This window comes from Papaver somniferum, chromosome 7 (genome assembly GCF_003573695.1).
Source record: "Papaver somniferum cultivar HN1 chromosome 7, ASM357369v1, whole genome shotgun sequence".
Taxonomy (NCBI): Eukaryota; Viridiplantae; Streptophyta; class Magnoliopsida; order Ranunculales; family Papaveraceae; genus Papaver; species Papaver somniferum.
In genome coordinates this window covers 229,787,785-229,804,183 of record NC_039364.1, presented here as the reverse complement: position 1 = coordinate 229,804,183, position 16,399 = coordinate 229,787,785, and the positions used below count along the sequence as shown (strand labels likewise).

At 37.6% G+C, this 16,399-nt stretch overlaps 1 pseudogene; it reads left to right on the top strand.

The window, feature by feature from the left end:
* Window positions 1-371: 371 nt before the first annotated feature.
* On the top strand, window positions 372-3,651 carry LOC113299775 (annotated as a pseudogene).
* The last annotated feature ends 12,748 nt before the right edge of the window (window positions 3,652-16,399 follow it).

Below are 16,399 nucleotides of genomic sequence, written 5' to 3'. Positions count from 1 at the left end.
AAAATTAAATAATCAGCAACCCTAAATATGATCCATAATACAGTGACACCTAAAGAAACAACCAGCCTCCACTAGTCATTCAAACGAGAAAAAACTCACTGACTAAAAAACGAACCCGAAATCAATTTCTCGCGATATTTTCGTCTTGTCTGAGAGAGTCTCTGACTAAGTTAATCACGGGAATTAGTTTGTCATTACTATTTTATCCAACTCCCATACCTTTTTAAAATTTAACAACAACTAATTATGTACTTTTATTATTATTTAATTTAATTATTAAGTGGAGTTAGTTACATTAAAAAATTTAATTAGGTAGTATCAAAGAGAGATTATTTGAAGCATCAAAGTTAAGTATATAAATGTTTTATTCGAGAGTGTGAAAATTACAAAAGAATCTGTGAGAGTTGTGGGTTTTGAGCTGTGATTTAGCTGTCTTTGATGTTATTATTTCTCCCCCTCTCTCTCTCCAATATCAATAGAAAGAAAGAAGAAGAAAAAATAAACCCTCATTTCATTTCTTCTCCACACTCTCTCAGCTCAAGAGAGAAAAGAAAAGAAGAAGAAAAACAACCACATTTTCTCTCTCTCCATAGAAATTTTATCTCCATTTTTTCAAAAATTTGAAGAAGAAGAAGAATAAGGAATTGCAAGCCAGTAACATTTTTTTTTTTTGATCGATGTTTTGAACGTGAGATGAAGAGGAAGTATATTGTGATTCTGTTAGCTACTCTGTTTCTCGCGTTTTCTGCATCATCAACATCGGCATTTGAAGAAGAAGAATCGAGTAGAAATGGAAGAGGGGATCTAAGTGAAGCGGAAGTGAAGTATATTAAACAGAGGCAGTTGTTATACTACAGAGATGAGATTGGAACCAGAGGTGAAAAAATAGAGGTTGATCCATCGCTTGTATTTGAAAATGATAGATTACGAGATGCATACATTGCATTACAAGCGTGGAAAGAAGGGATTATCTCAGATCCATTAAATTTAACTCTTAACTGGGTTGGATCTGATGTGTGTAATTATACGGGAGTCTTTTGTTCGCCATCTCTTGATGATCCTGAGGTTGAAACAGTAGCTGGTATTGATCTTAATCATGGTGATATTGCTGGTTATTTGCCTGAAGAATTAGGTTTACTTGTTGATCTAGCATTGTTTCATATCAACAGTAATCGGTTCTGTGGTACTGTTCCCAAGAGTTTTGTTCATTTGAAGCTGTTGTTCGAGTTAGATCTGAGTAATAACAGGCTTGCTGGTGGATTTCCTGGTGTTGTACTCAAATTACCGTCATTGAAGTTTCTAGATCTGAGGTTCAATGAATTTGAAGGTACAGTTCCTAAACAACTCTTTGATAAAGATTTAGATGCAGTTTTTATCAATCATAATCGATTCGCTTTCGAAATACCTGAGAATCTAGGTAATTCGCCTGTTTCGGTACTGGTTCTAGCCAATAATAAGTTCCATGGTTGTGTTCCTTCTAGTCTAGGAAACATGACAGGATTGAATGAGATTATATTGATGAATAATGGGTTTAGGTCATGTTTACCAGAAGAGATTGGGATGTTGGTGAATTTGACAGTTTTTGATGTGAGTTTTAATCAATTCATGGGTCCATTACCGGATACAATTGGAGGAATGAAGAGTTTGGAACAGTTGAATGTAGCGCATAATATGCTCACAGGAATGATTCCTGAGAGTATATGTGAGCTGCCAAATTTGCAGAATTTTACATATTCATACAATTTCTTCACTGGTGAACCACCAAGCTGTTTGAATGTTGGTGAATTTGATGATAGAAGGAATTGTTTAGCTGGAAGACCTAAACAGAGGGTTGCAAGGCAGTGTAAGGCTTTCTTATCTAAACATATTCATTGTGGTGCTTTTAAATGTGGTGGTTCTTCACCAACACCAACTCCAGTTCCTACACCGGTACCAGTTCCAGTGCCTGTTCCAGCTGTTCCTTCACCACCAGTAACATATTCACCACCTCCAGTTACTTATTCACCACCATCACCACCTCTACCAGTCTATTCTCCACCTCCACCACCCCCATCACCTCCCCCACCTTCTCCACCACCACCACCTCCACCAGTTTATTCACCACCTCCACCACCACCATCACCTCCCCACCTTCTCCCCCACCACCTCCTCCACCAGTTTACTCACCACCTCCCCCACCTCCATCACCCCCACCACTCTCCCCCACCACCTCCTCCACCATCACCCCCTCCACCTTCGCCCCCACCACCTCCTCCACCAGTTTATTCACCACCTCCACCACCTCCACCACCCCCACCACCATCTCCACCACCCCCACCACCTCCACCCCCACCAGTTTACTCACCACCTCCACCAAATTCACCCCACCACCAGCACCAGTTTATTGTGTTAGACCGCCACCCCCACCAAATTCACCTCCACCTCTCCACCAGCATCATCCCACCACCTCCTCCACCTGTAATGTCTCCACCTCCACCAAGTCCTTACATGTATAATTCACCACCTCCTCCCCATCATTCCCCACCACCACCTCATCATTCACCACCTCCTCCACCACATTCACCCCCACCCCACCACATTCTCCACCTCCCCGCCTGCTTATCATTATTCAAGCCCACCACCACCACCTCCAGTCTATTCATCACCTCCACCACCAGTCTATTCATCTCCTCCCCCACCACCTAATCCACCTCCACCACCACCTCCATGTATAGAACCTCCTCCACCTCCACCACCATGTATTGAGTATGAACCTCCACCTCCATCACCCACACCAGCACCAGTTGTTTATTTACCACCACCTTCACCATCTCCACCCCCATCACCAGTTCCTTCATCACCACCATATGTCTATGAGAGCCCACCACCACCTGCCCCAGTCTATGAGGGTCCATTACCACCAGTTACAGGGATTTCATATGCCTCTCCTCCACCACCTATCTATTATTAATTCTTTTGAGAATTTCCCTCCTATCCCTTCCCTCCTTTAGATAAAAGAACGCACTGTTTAAATATTTCGAGTTTCAATTTCTTTGCTACCCTTTTCTTTGTGATTCTTCTTGTTCTTCTCTATCTCTCTTGAAACACCAATATTCGTTTCCAATCATCGATACTCGTCGCTGAAGAAAGGGATAACAACACTGCATGATACATATAGAAAGCGGAATTTAGTTGCAAATTTGCTGTTGGGTTCTAATAATGAAAGAAGAGAAGAAGATGAAAAAAAAACAAGTAGGGAAGAATTTAGGCATTAGGAGGGGGAGAGACATTAAGAGGAGGAAGGTCTCTCCATATTTATTGGAATTGTTATGGATAATTCAGAGTTGTGAATAAAAATGGTGGAGATCTAGAGAGATAGAAAGACAGTATTATGTAGGTTGCAGAGACAAAAAATGTATGTATAGGGGATGAGATTCATGAAGGGAAAAAAAAGAAAAGAGATAAAGATTGGTTTCTTCATCAGCAGTGTTCTTGCTGCTGTTACCAAGCTACTAGTACTACTACTACTACCTTCTACTATTTTTCTTTTGCTTTGTGAGTTTATTTTTATGATTATTACTTATTATTATTGTTTCTTCTTTTGGATCATACTTTGTTTCTTAATTTTTCATTTTATAGTATCATGATCTTTTAATCATTCATTTCTATTGATTTCAATTTCTTTGGTTTTCAGAGAGGTTGAAAGGGAAAACCAATCTGTTTCTCTATACAGTTGTTTATGTGAATTGTGAATAGACATTCTCTCTAGATCTCTCATTCTTTCTTTCATTTTCAGTCCAATAATTTGATTCTTGAAAATGAGGCACATGTTCATGTTGCTGCTGGAATTGTTTTCTTAATATTCTTGACCACCAGACAAGAGCTGCTGTATTCCAGCTCTAGTCGATTGAGACTTGCAGCAATTTGTCCGACTTTTCATTCCTTTGGGAATCCAAAAACTATTACCATAGATTGTGGGCACTACTGGATTTCCTATATCCATGAAAATATCGAATATGCAACCCCCACCCATCCTCAATCTGTCTAGTTCTCAACTTCTTGATAATTACAAAGATTTTACTTGAAAATTCTCCACTAGCGGATAGAAACTGCGAATTGGGTGTGGGTGTCTTCTTTGCAATCATCAATCTTGGGACTAAACATATTAAACTGCGAGAAGAGCCGGTTGTTGAAGACTTTTGAGTTGGTTCGTATGGATGTGCTTTAGCTCGTTCGGGCATTTGAGCTCAAGAGGCGTGCAACTTGTACTTATTTACATATATCACGAGACACTGTAGTTAAATTTGAGCTCCGTCTATTGATTCAAGGCGTCTTTATTTCGCTTAACTTTAGTTCATAACTTCATATGGTTAGTCAATTCAAGCCCTGGGACATTTGAGTTCACCCCACCACCAGTCAAAAACACGATATCATCCAAATTCAAACTGAACAAGTACAGAACTAGAACAATATACTTATATCCCAAGGCTCTCTTTTTAACACGCACCAACGCGAATACGAGCAGCTAGATGCTTGCTTGGCTAGGCAGCTTAAAAGTCTCATCTCCCCCCTTTAGACAATCTTCATTGTCAAGCTCTTACTTATCATCATCACAAACTAAAGAAGCCAGGAAAAAAGACGGTAAACATTTGCACCTTTTTATGATGTATCCATTTTGTTAAGGTTTTTGGTGTTTACCATCATCACGCTTAAAAAGTTTGCCCCCCTCTTTTATGTCTTCCATTGGGTTAGAAAGAAAAAAAGCCCTGATTTATGGTAATGAGGAAGTGGATCATGTGGGTAGTAGTACTGCAAAAGATTTATGATATCATGGGATATCACTGATTAATCTAAAGTCAATATCTACAGGGGGGGGCCAATTGTGACCGTCCAGTAAGTGTATCCATGAAGTGAGTGGCAATATTGTGGAATGTGGCTTCGAAAATTTTACCACTGCCCATTTGCTCATTTGATTTGATCAGAAGTAAAATATATCTGGTCGCTGCATCCCGTGATCTGATCACTTGGCTTGTGTCGCTATTAATAGTCATTGAAAGACATGTGCATAGTGTTTGGTTGTTGGCAATAGGATTTAAGATTGACTAATGAAAAACTTCTTTGTCTTTTAGGAACATGGGGTCTCTAGTCTCCTCCTGTTCGGTTGATTTATCAACTATAGGACTCGCTGCATAGAAAACTCAAGTTTCAGCTTCCACGAAAATGATGGCATCACAAAACTATTCAAGTCTCTATATAATGTCTCATACCACACTTGGATTTATGGCTCTATTTTGGTCTTACAAAATTTTCACTTGGTAATGCCTTTTTGCTTTGCTGTAGCTTAATCATAGTCAAGAGATAGTCAACCAAAAAAATGTTTAACTATGAGTTTCTTTTTTCTCTTAATTTATATGAACATAAATCAAGTTTCAGTCTATAAGATTTTTTTTTTGGGCCCAAAAATATGAAGCAGAAATAGAGATTCCGATTTTTTTTTAGATAAAAAGAAATTTTATTGAGCTTAGATGGGTGCAATATGCCTGTCTAGTAATAAGTCAAGACCACTTGATACATCTTGTTGAACCTCAACTGAAATACTGTCTAACCTCACTTTCTTAGTAATAGTATCTGCTAAGTTATTGTTGTTTCTCGAAATATAACTAAAACTCTAAAAACTGAAAGAATTAAGCAAAAGCTTTATGTCTCTTATAGTTTTCTTGTATTCCCATCTGACAAAGAGATCATCTGAGTTTACAGAATTAACTACATTTTGTGCATCAACTAGAATGTTGATTCTAGACAGAACTACTAGATATTATGATAAAAGAGAATTGTATTATTAAATGAGATGATTTACATTGAGAACCCATAAGTATATATAGGGATACTATAACTTGGTATGCAAGATTAATACTTGTAAATCAATTCATACTAAATATATCAAATACTAAATATAACTCTAAACACTAAAACTTTCCATATAATATTTGTATACTCTAACACCCTCCCTCAATCTCATGGGGATTGGAAAAACCGCAAGAGATTGGCCATGAAAATTGTTGATGAAGTGCGGTGCCAATAAACGCCCGAGAATTATAAGAAGAAACGCGTCACCATTAAAAAGAATACCGATTCGGAGAACCATAACTTGCGCGTCACCATAACTTGTTTAGCACGACAGAACTAAGTGAGAAAATGACAACGATAAAGAGAAGGATTTGTTGCGACTATGGAGTTCGGTGATTGTGACGTTGTTGGCTGATCATCAGTGACCAAGACTGGCCGTGATGGAGAAATTAGGCTGAGAATAGATGAAAGGATCAAGACAGTGATTGGTGGAACGAGAGTGGAATGATGCCTGCTTCCAATGATGGTGGTGACTGGAACAGATGATGATCATAAAGAATGGGCCATAATGTAGAGAAGGGGAAATAGACAGACGTGTATGCTAGGCTTGGACTAATGGCCATAGGAATGACTTACGTTTCGGGAACTGGTGGGCTTAGGTTAATGGATGGGCTTAGAGGATTTGGTGGGCTTGGTTCGGTAGTTGGGAACAAAGAACAGTAAGACGTTTATGGTGGTGGAAGAGAGAACATATGGGATTAATTAAAGAAGTTGGGTATTGTAAAGGAAACAGAAAGAGTGCAGTGGTGGCAGAATAAAGAGTTGCGGTCGATTGATGGGAGTTGAACTGTGACTGATGGATAAAAGAATGTAGTTTTTTTTTTTTTTTTTTTTTTTTTTTTTTTTTTTTTTTGCTATGCTCGAGTAGGCTACTGCCAACATGATGAATTTTCGATGAGCAGAGCTCGAGAGAAGAAATGAGAAGATTGTTGTTTTGGCCATCGACAGTGAAGATACAAAGTGATGGCGCTGCTGTTGGTGTGGTGATCATGGTGATCAGGAGAAGCTCGTGATGCTGTTGTTGATAGAACGGAGAAGAAACACATATGGAACTCGAGCAGATGGAGGACAATGGGTTGTGGGAGTTGATAACAGATTCGGGGTATGTGTTGAATGGTGACTGGTGGTGTTTTAGTACACGAGAAAACTGTTGTCGTTGATCGGTGATAAGGAAGTCCAGCTGTGTTAGGAAACAAAGATGAGAATAGATGGGTATGTTTAGACGAGAAAACATTAGCCAAAGGAGACGGATTTAGGTTGCATTGCGAAGACAGATATGAACTTGGAAACTAAAGAGAACAGGGAAGGATTTTGGATGGAAAAAGAAGAAACTCTGCTGTGATTTCCACTGCTCGCACGGAGGAGCTCATGGTGATGCTTACAAGCAAGAGCAGGAGATGGACAGCGAGGATATGGCTATTGAGAAGAGCTGGGAAGAACAAGAGAAAGGGTTGGACTTGGTGGCCTAAATTTATGCCTGGAAAGGAAACAACGAGAGGAAAGAAAGAGTTGTGTTGTTTCGTTTGGAATGTAAACTGAAGTACAAGGAAAGAGGAGCTGTAGTTGTAATTAGATGAGAATGGAAGTAAAACGGAGATGATGGTGGTCTGTGAGGAGAACTTTGAGAGAACACAAGAAAGAAAGGTTTTGTAGATAATAAACCTAAAAAATAAAATCCTAATAAGAAAAACTAATCATATTTCAGCGGAAGGAAGATCCGGCGGACGGTAGCATTGGAGACCACCGTCGCCGGTTGGAAAAGAAAACGAGGTGAACAACAGGTCCGGATCGAACCTTCTGATACCAAGACAGAACTACTAGATATTATGATAAAAGAGAATTGTATTATTGAACGAGATGATTTACATTGAGAACCCATAAGGTATACATAGCAATACTATAACTTGGTATGCAAGATTAATACTTGTAAATCAATTCATACTAAATATATCAAATACTAAATATAACTCTAAACACTAAAACTTTCCATATAATATTTGTATACTCTAACAATTCTTGTGTGACCTTGAGCTTTAACCCATTTCACTGCTTCCAAAACAGCTGTGCATTCACCCTCCTCTGGATCCCTTACTCGACCTGCATAGGAGCCTTTGAATCCTTCAAGTTCACCTGTAGAAGAAACCAGCACCATTCCAGTGCCACAAATGTTAGTATCATAGTCAAAAGATGCATCAACATAAATATTTAAGGCATTAGCATCAGTATTTATATTCAGATGATGATTTCTAATAACCAGGCTATTCTGAATGTCTATGTTCTGTAATGGCTGACTGGAGAAGCTGGATAGCTGGTATTTAATTCTAGCCATCGTTTTAAGAGGATTGAGAATTTTGTCATCAAAAACACATTCGCATCTCTCCTTCCAGATTATCCAGCATGCAACCATAAGAGTTTTCCTCCAGAATTCCAATTCCTCATAGTTTGAATTCCTAACATTAGTGAACCACGAGATAATCCAGTCTTGAATACTGCTGCAATTCTGGATAACTTGATCAATGTTAATGTTAAGAATTCTCCACACAGCTTTGGAGTGATTGCAAATAAGAAGAAGATGAAAGAGAGATTCTTCTTCAGCTTGGCATATACTGCAGTGATGTTCAATGGAGTTATTATGCTGAGCTAATCTTTCTCTTGTTGGGACTGCATTCTTAAGACATTTCCAGATGAAAAGAAGAACTCTGTGTGGTAGTTTCATCTTCCACGGGCATTTCCACACTTTGGGGACAGTGCTAATACTAACTTGATGTTGAACTCTTCTTTCATTGAGTTTGTTATAAGCGTTTTTAACTGAAAAGATTCCATCTTTAGCTGGAAGCCATCTGAGTATATCATCTTCTGATTGAGAAAGCTGCATACTCCTGATTTTATCAACTATGTCCGGCTGAAACAAGGTATTGAGCAAAGAGATGTTCCAACTGTTGGTGTCAGAGATAATAAGTTATGAGACAAAAGTGTATTGATAGTGAGAAATGTCTGCGGGAACCACCATAGCATTATGCCCTAAAATCCACTTGTCTTTCCATATCATGGTTTTTTTTCCATTGTTTACTTCCATAGAATAATGTTGTTGCAGAATAGTGAGACCTTGTTCAATCCCTTTTCAGACCCAAGAGGTATTAAGTTTCTTTGAAGTAATATGCAGAAAATTTTTCCCTTTGTGATATTTGGCTTTAATAATTTTACTTAAAAGATGATCTTCTTGGTGATATATTCTCCATGCAAGCTTTGTAAGAAGGGCATGGTTTAGCATTTCAAGATCTCTGAAAGCAAGACCACCAAAATCTTTGGAAATGCACATATTTTGCCAGGCTACAAGATTAGTACCATTGCCTGATTTGAAACCCCACCAAAATTTTCTTTGAGCAGTGTTTAATTTCTTTAGAAGATTTTTTGGCATCTTAAAGGTGCTCATCTGATAAGTAGGTATTGAGTTGAGTACTGATTTAACAATTGTGGTTCTTCCATCTTGGTGCATGGTGGTACCTTTCCAAGTACCTAATCTTCTATGAAAAGCCAATTATATATCTTCAAAAGCTTGAACTTTAGATTTCCTAATGATGAGAGGAGAACCCAAGTATTTTTTCCTTTTTATCCATTAGCTTGACACCCAATATCTATCTTAAAGTATCACAAGAGCTATGATCCATATTGCCGCTGAAATAAACTGAGGACTTGTCAAAATTAACGACTTGACCAGATTGTGAACTAAAGTCATTCAAAACTTGAAGTAAATTAGTCACACTGGTTAAATTTGCATGAGTAAATATAAGACAATCATCTGCAAAGAGTAAGTGATTGATGGGGGGAGCACCTCTTGCAGCTGATATTTCTTTGATACTTTTATCATGTATAGAAGCAACCATTTTCCTTGAAAACCATTCCATTGATAGGATGAAAAGATAAGGTGAGAGAGGATCACCTTGTCTTATTCCCCTTGAAGGATTAGATGACTCACAAGGAGAGCCATTAGGAAATACAGATAAAGAGGTTGTACTTATACATTGATGAATCAACTGACACCATTCTTCACAAAAGCCAAAACTAGTAAGGATTTTTAAGAGAAAAGGCCATTCAAGCCTATCAAAAGCTTTTGACACATCAAGCTTGAGAGATAACCATCCACTTTCACCTTTTTCCTCTTCATTGAATGAATTAATTCATGAGCAATGATGGTGTTATCATTTATCAATCTACCAGAAACATATGCAGCTTGGTAAGGAGAAATGATTGAATCCATAAATGGCTCATCCTATTAACCAATATCTTGGAAATGATCTTATAGGAAGTGTTACATAAACCAATTGGTCTGAGAAAGGGAAAATCAAATTCGTTCTCGTCTTCTTATAAATAATGAGGATGAATTTGTTTGGGATGCGAAAATCTTAGATGATGCCAGAAAAGATTTAGGTGTAAATGTTAGTCTCCAAGTTGAGCATACAGCCTTGATTAGAGATATGATTTCTGACAGAGAAGGTTACTAACTGCTCTTCTTTACTAATCTTTTGCTTCTTATGAATTTTCATCAAGTTAATAATTGATTGTCTTTTGCTTGCAGATTCTGAAAGTAGATATCGTGAAAACATTGAGGAACTCGAAGTTGAAAAGGAGGAACTCGCAAAGAATATTTCTTCTCGCAACGACAAGTATTCAAGATTAAAGAATCAAATCAAGATCATTGTTGCGAATTTTAATATTGATGTTATGCATTTTCGCAATCAAACTATCCAAATGATTTGTGACGATCATAATATCCCACATTCTGATTATCCTTGTCTCTTGGAAGAAATCCCACAGAATACTCCTAGTTTGACTATCTCTGATAGCGAAGCTGATGATGAAGAATCTGATGGTGATGAAGGTTCTGATGGTGATGAAGATTCTGACGCAGACGAAGAAGGGAACAAGTCTGATGAAGATAATGAAGGATCAACTAAGAAGTAGTCTTTATTTCTTTCTTTGATTCTTTGTAATACTTGTACATTTATTCCTTCTTTCTGTATATTTTTGTTTCTTTCATTTTGACCTGCATTCATTAAAACAATTCTTCCTTGCAATACAGTTAATCAATATAATCATTAATTTTTGAATCTTTGAGTAAATCTATCATATGGAGACAAATAATATTTTCTAATTTCATACATTCCCATACTTGCCTCTATTATTTGTATCCAAATGAGAGATTTTATAAATTTTTCTTATTTTATGCCTCAATTTCGCAGTTAATTATGTATAATTTCGCTATCTTATGCGAAGTGAATTTTGATTCTTTTCAAAATATCATTCCTGTGTGGACTTATTTTGCCTTCCTAATTAAAAGTCTTATTATGCCACCTCTTGTCATTGCGACAAAATCGCAGGACGTCCTTGCACTTTCATGCAAAAACCCATTGATCTTCCCTTAACTTTTTCTTTTGTATTATGGCCTCTTCAGGAATGTTGCGACAATATGACAGGTCTAAATATTCTTGCGAAAATAAAGACCCATGACATTGCCGTCTTGCGACGAAATCGCAGGACGTCTTCGCACTTTCATGCGAAAACCCATTGATCTCGTCTTATCTTTTTCTTTTGTATTATTGCCTCTTCAGGATTGTTGCACAAATATGACAAGCCTTAATACCCTTGCGAATAAAAATCCTCATGACATTTGCGTCTTAAGACACTTATCAGCTCCCTAATGGAGGGTGCCGCCCTTATCTCCCCCCTGGTTGCCTCTTCAAGGAGGCGTACTTCTACCATACAAGGTTAGCTCCTCCCATCCAGTCTTAACAACAACCAGTTGTTTTCGCATCCTCTTATCCCTTTCACCTATAGGGATTATGGTTACGAGACTGCACCCTAAGTGGGGTTTTCTTCAGGCCAAGTGCAGTATAAGCCAAGACTTGTCAAGAATGGCAAAGTACGCTTCAAACGTCCATGGAACTCTTGACTCAACCGTGTACCTCGGAGCCTTGATCAGATCTGCACTCCTTGGGAGAGTCCTTATTACCTTAATCGCCCAACCTAAGTCGTATGCTTAAGCTGAGAATCTAAGGTGCCTCTCCCGGATGGGCTTTATTGACCCCAAATCTCCATGACTCAGGTTCCGGTGGCGGTGTAGCCTTTCCCTGAGCCATGCAACAGGTACCACCTTATATGACGTACTTTAGGTCTTACATTTGCCTCTTGCGAAATTGTATTCGCGAACTAGGGTGTACGCCATAAAGGTTCGCCTCTTTCTCTTTTGTCATTTTTCTCTGATTATTTTCTGTAAAATCCATTATCTCTGCGAGAGTTTCGCACATCACCATATTGTATTTGGATTTCGCAATCTCAATTTTGTCATTAAATCAAATGTATTTTTGAGAATTTTACTTATTGCGAGAGTGTCGCAACAACTTAATCATTCATACATTTCTTGTTTTTATTACCTTTGTCATCTTCTGCTTCTTTATTATTTTCTGCTATTGCTTCCTTGGTAGTGGTATGTTCATCATTTTTATTCTGATCTAGCATTAGTTTCGCAACATCTCTTCTCCTTTTCTTTCGATTGCATCCACCATCAACCTCTCACTTCTCTATGTATCTTTGATTTTGTGTCGCCAATTTTCCTTCTTGTTTGCTCTTCCTTCGCAAGATTCTATCTCAGTTTCGTAACACCTCTTTCCTTCAAACCAATCTCCCTTTATGATTCCGACACCACTGGGGTGAAGGAATTTGATGCACTGGTGGAAAGTTGAAGCTACACCTAGAATCCCATGTAGACAAGGTCTACCAATTAACGCATTGTAGGGTGATTCTACATCAACGACACAGAATAAGATTTCGAAAGATATTCCCTTCAATGAAATTCGCATAGTAACCTCCCCTTTAGGCTTGTTAGAAGTACCATTAAAACCATATATCCTATATGTTGATGGTATAAGATCATCATCTCTTCCTCCCATAGTTTTATAAGTATGATAAAATAAGATGTTCACAGAGCTTCCAGTATCGATTAGAATTCTATTAATTGCCCATGAATCTTCAGCTTCATCATCCTCATCTTCTTTCGGTTTTGGATTAATTTCTAATTTTACCACCAATGGATTATCATGCACCTCTTCACCTTCGGGAATCTCTTCTGCGCTAAAAGAAATAATATGTTTCTGTCATTCCTCTAGTGGTGAGATTTTCGCAATATTCATAATTTCTCTTCCATCGTTATCTCTTGCGAACACTCTACTCAAAACATTATCATGAAAATATTCAATTGTCTTATATGAATGTACGATAGAGTGACAGAATAGATTTTTTGCTTTTGCACCAACTTCTATGAAGAATGTTTCCTTCTTTTTCATCGTATTCACTTTGTAATTCTCTGGTGGTGGTGGAAGTGGTTGAGATTGTGGATACCCTACCAAAAAGTGGTTTAGTTTTCCTTGATCTATCATTCTCAAAATAATTCTTTTTACATTTCTGCCATCATTTGTTGTATGTCCATGAAAATGATGATAAGAACAAAACTCATGGCTTCTGTGGTTTGGAGGTGGTTCCGTTCCCATGTTCCATGGTGTTGGTATATTCTCCATCAAAATTATAGCTTCCCATATTTTCTCCACACTTGCATTTAGAGGAGGCATCTTGATTTCTTCCCATACTACCTTGTGACCTCCTTGTCCTCTATTATAGTTTTGTCTTTGACCTCCATAAGTTTCTTGTGGTTGATCGAGTCTTTGAATCTTGTTATTTCCACCACGATTGTAGAAATTTCTTTCTCTTTCATACTCCTCTTGATCTCGGCTTCCCATAGCCACTAGTTTCTGTTGACTGTTACCCGTCACCTTCTCTTGTTGTACTTGCGAAGTATTCGCTACTGTATTTATTAGCTTGGGTAATAAACTTGCATTCGATGTTTGTGAGTTGGTGCTCGCAACTGGATATGATTCCATTTCATTTTTCCTTTCCTCTAGAGCAATGTATTCTTCTTGAAGTTCTCGCAATTCAGTCATTGTGATCGTATTCTTGACTCTGAAAATTTGGACATACAATAGGTTTGTTGCAAACATAGCATTGATAAATGATAATATAAGATATCTCTCATCTACACGGCCAGCCATTTCGCTACACATAGTTCTCCGTATTTTAGTCAGGTGTTTCAAACTTTCGCTAATCCTCTGTTTTAATCCAAACACATCTTCTATACCAGGTCGCGAAGAATTATTACTTATATATGCCCCTAAGAATGTAGTCTGCAAATGATTGAAGGATGTTATTATGTTCTTTGGTAGACCTTCAAACCATTTTAACGCCTCTCCTGTTAAGCTGGATGCGAAATATTTGCACAATACGGCATCATGATTTTTCCATTGTAACATGCACCTCACATAGGATTTAATGTGTTGAATTGCACAAGTTGTTCCATCAAAAATGCTGGTTAATGCGAGCAAATTGCATTTCGGTGGTATTCCTCATAATAGTACTTCCCTTGTAAATGGAGTTTTCGCAGCTTTTTCTATTGCTTCATCCAATTGTCTTCTGCCTACTTCTCCTCTATTATTTAGCATTCCTCTCATTTCTTCTAATTCTTTCAAGATTTGTTTATTTACACCTGAATCTTGATCCATTGGTATTTTTAATTTCGCCTCTCTTCTTCTGCGTTCATGTCTATCTCCTCTCGCGAAATTTTGTATTTCTTCTTCATTATCATCATCTCGTCTTCTTCTGCGATTCTCTTCCTCATCTCTATCTTGAATTCGCATATGATGATGCCTTTTATTTTCCCTTCCATGATTTTTTTCATTTCTTATCAATTCCATTCGCTGTCTTTCAGCCATCCTATGTACTCTATCATACTCCTCATTGAGATTACCGTTATTCCGATTTTGTGTACGCCTTCTTTCTCGATTGTCGTGATTGTTCTGGCGAATTTTCTCCTGAAGCTCTTGTTCTTCCATTTCCTCTCTCAATCTTTCACGTTCTCAGATTAAACGTGCTTGTTCAGCATAATGTCTTTCAATTTATTCTTCAATTGTTTGTTGATTTCTTTGAGTTTCTCTTTCATGTAAAATTCTTCTTCCTTCCTCTCGATTTCCTTCGCCATCTTGGTCATTTCGTCCCTGACGTTGTCCGTTCTCTTGATTTCCACCATTTTTCCCATCATCAAAAGTTTCATTTTGTGTAACGTAACGATCATCAGCTCTTTCTCTATTTTCGCGATATTCTTCATTAGGATTTGATATTTCTTCTTGAATATTGTTTACAGAATTGATTGTGGGTGAGTTTCGCCTCATTTCTCTTCTAGTCGATCTTGAATATGGTTTTGTAATACTTCTCGATCTTCTATTCTGTAGTCTTATATTCTCCATCCTTAATTCGTGATTTTGCCTTATTAGATTTGCACGTTCTTCTGCCTCAGCTCTTCTTTCTTCATGTATTCTTCGTCTCAACGTTTCTAACGCTCCAATTTCCTCATCTCCATGAATTATTCCTTCATCTGCTTCTTGATTTCTCTCTTCCTGTCTATAGTTTCTGTTTTGTTGCTCTTCTTCTACTTCTTCTGCCGAATTTGATTGCCAAGTGTGTATACTCACCCTATCATAATCTGTATTCCTCCCTTGAACTAGTGTTTGTTGAATTGGTGGTTGAATTTGATTTTCTCTATTACTTCTCATTCTAGTAGATTTTCCCATTTCACTTCTTTCTCTCCCACCAATTCTGTTGCTTCTTCTAACAGTAGTCGGTTGTTCGGATGCATTTCTTCTTCTAGCCATTTCTTCAATGTTAACAATATTGCAAGAAATTATGGAAAATTCTTAATCAATTACTCTAAATCTTCACAAATCTCAATATTAATTTTCAGCCTTTTCTAGAATAATCTTCAATACCTCCATGTTTCTAGCGCCATTATGTAGTTGCAGGAAATCCTACACTACACCCCTCATATGATTTCATTATTACTCAACTCATTTTTAGGTTTACACTCTTAATTTTATTGATCAATCTTTGAATGTTCTTACAAGAATAGATAAAGGAATCAAGAATGACCTCTACTCTAGACTTTCTCTCTCCTATTTACTTGTTTCTTACTCAAAAAGATCTCTCTTTTTTTCTTTACAACTTGAGCGACTATTTATAGGGAAATACATAGTGGATGACAGCTAATCTGTCCTTTATTTTCGGGTATGGTTTGCGACATTTTCGGATCATTGTGTATAGGGAAATATTATTATATAACATCAAAGTCCAATTGTATCACGACTTTAACAATAATACTACGGTGATACGTATCACTCCCCCTTAGTCAATACTACATCTCGATCATGGAAACCACTCCCCCTTACACAATGATCCGAAAACCATATGTATTTGTAGTGTGAACTACAATATTTCTCCCCCTTTTTGTCAATAAAATTGGCAAAGGTACAAGAATGGGATCATAATGAAATTTCCACAAGAGACATTTCATGACCAAAAGAAAAATACATACCAACTTAATTTAGATGCAATCTAATAGCCGAAGCTAACAACATTC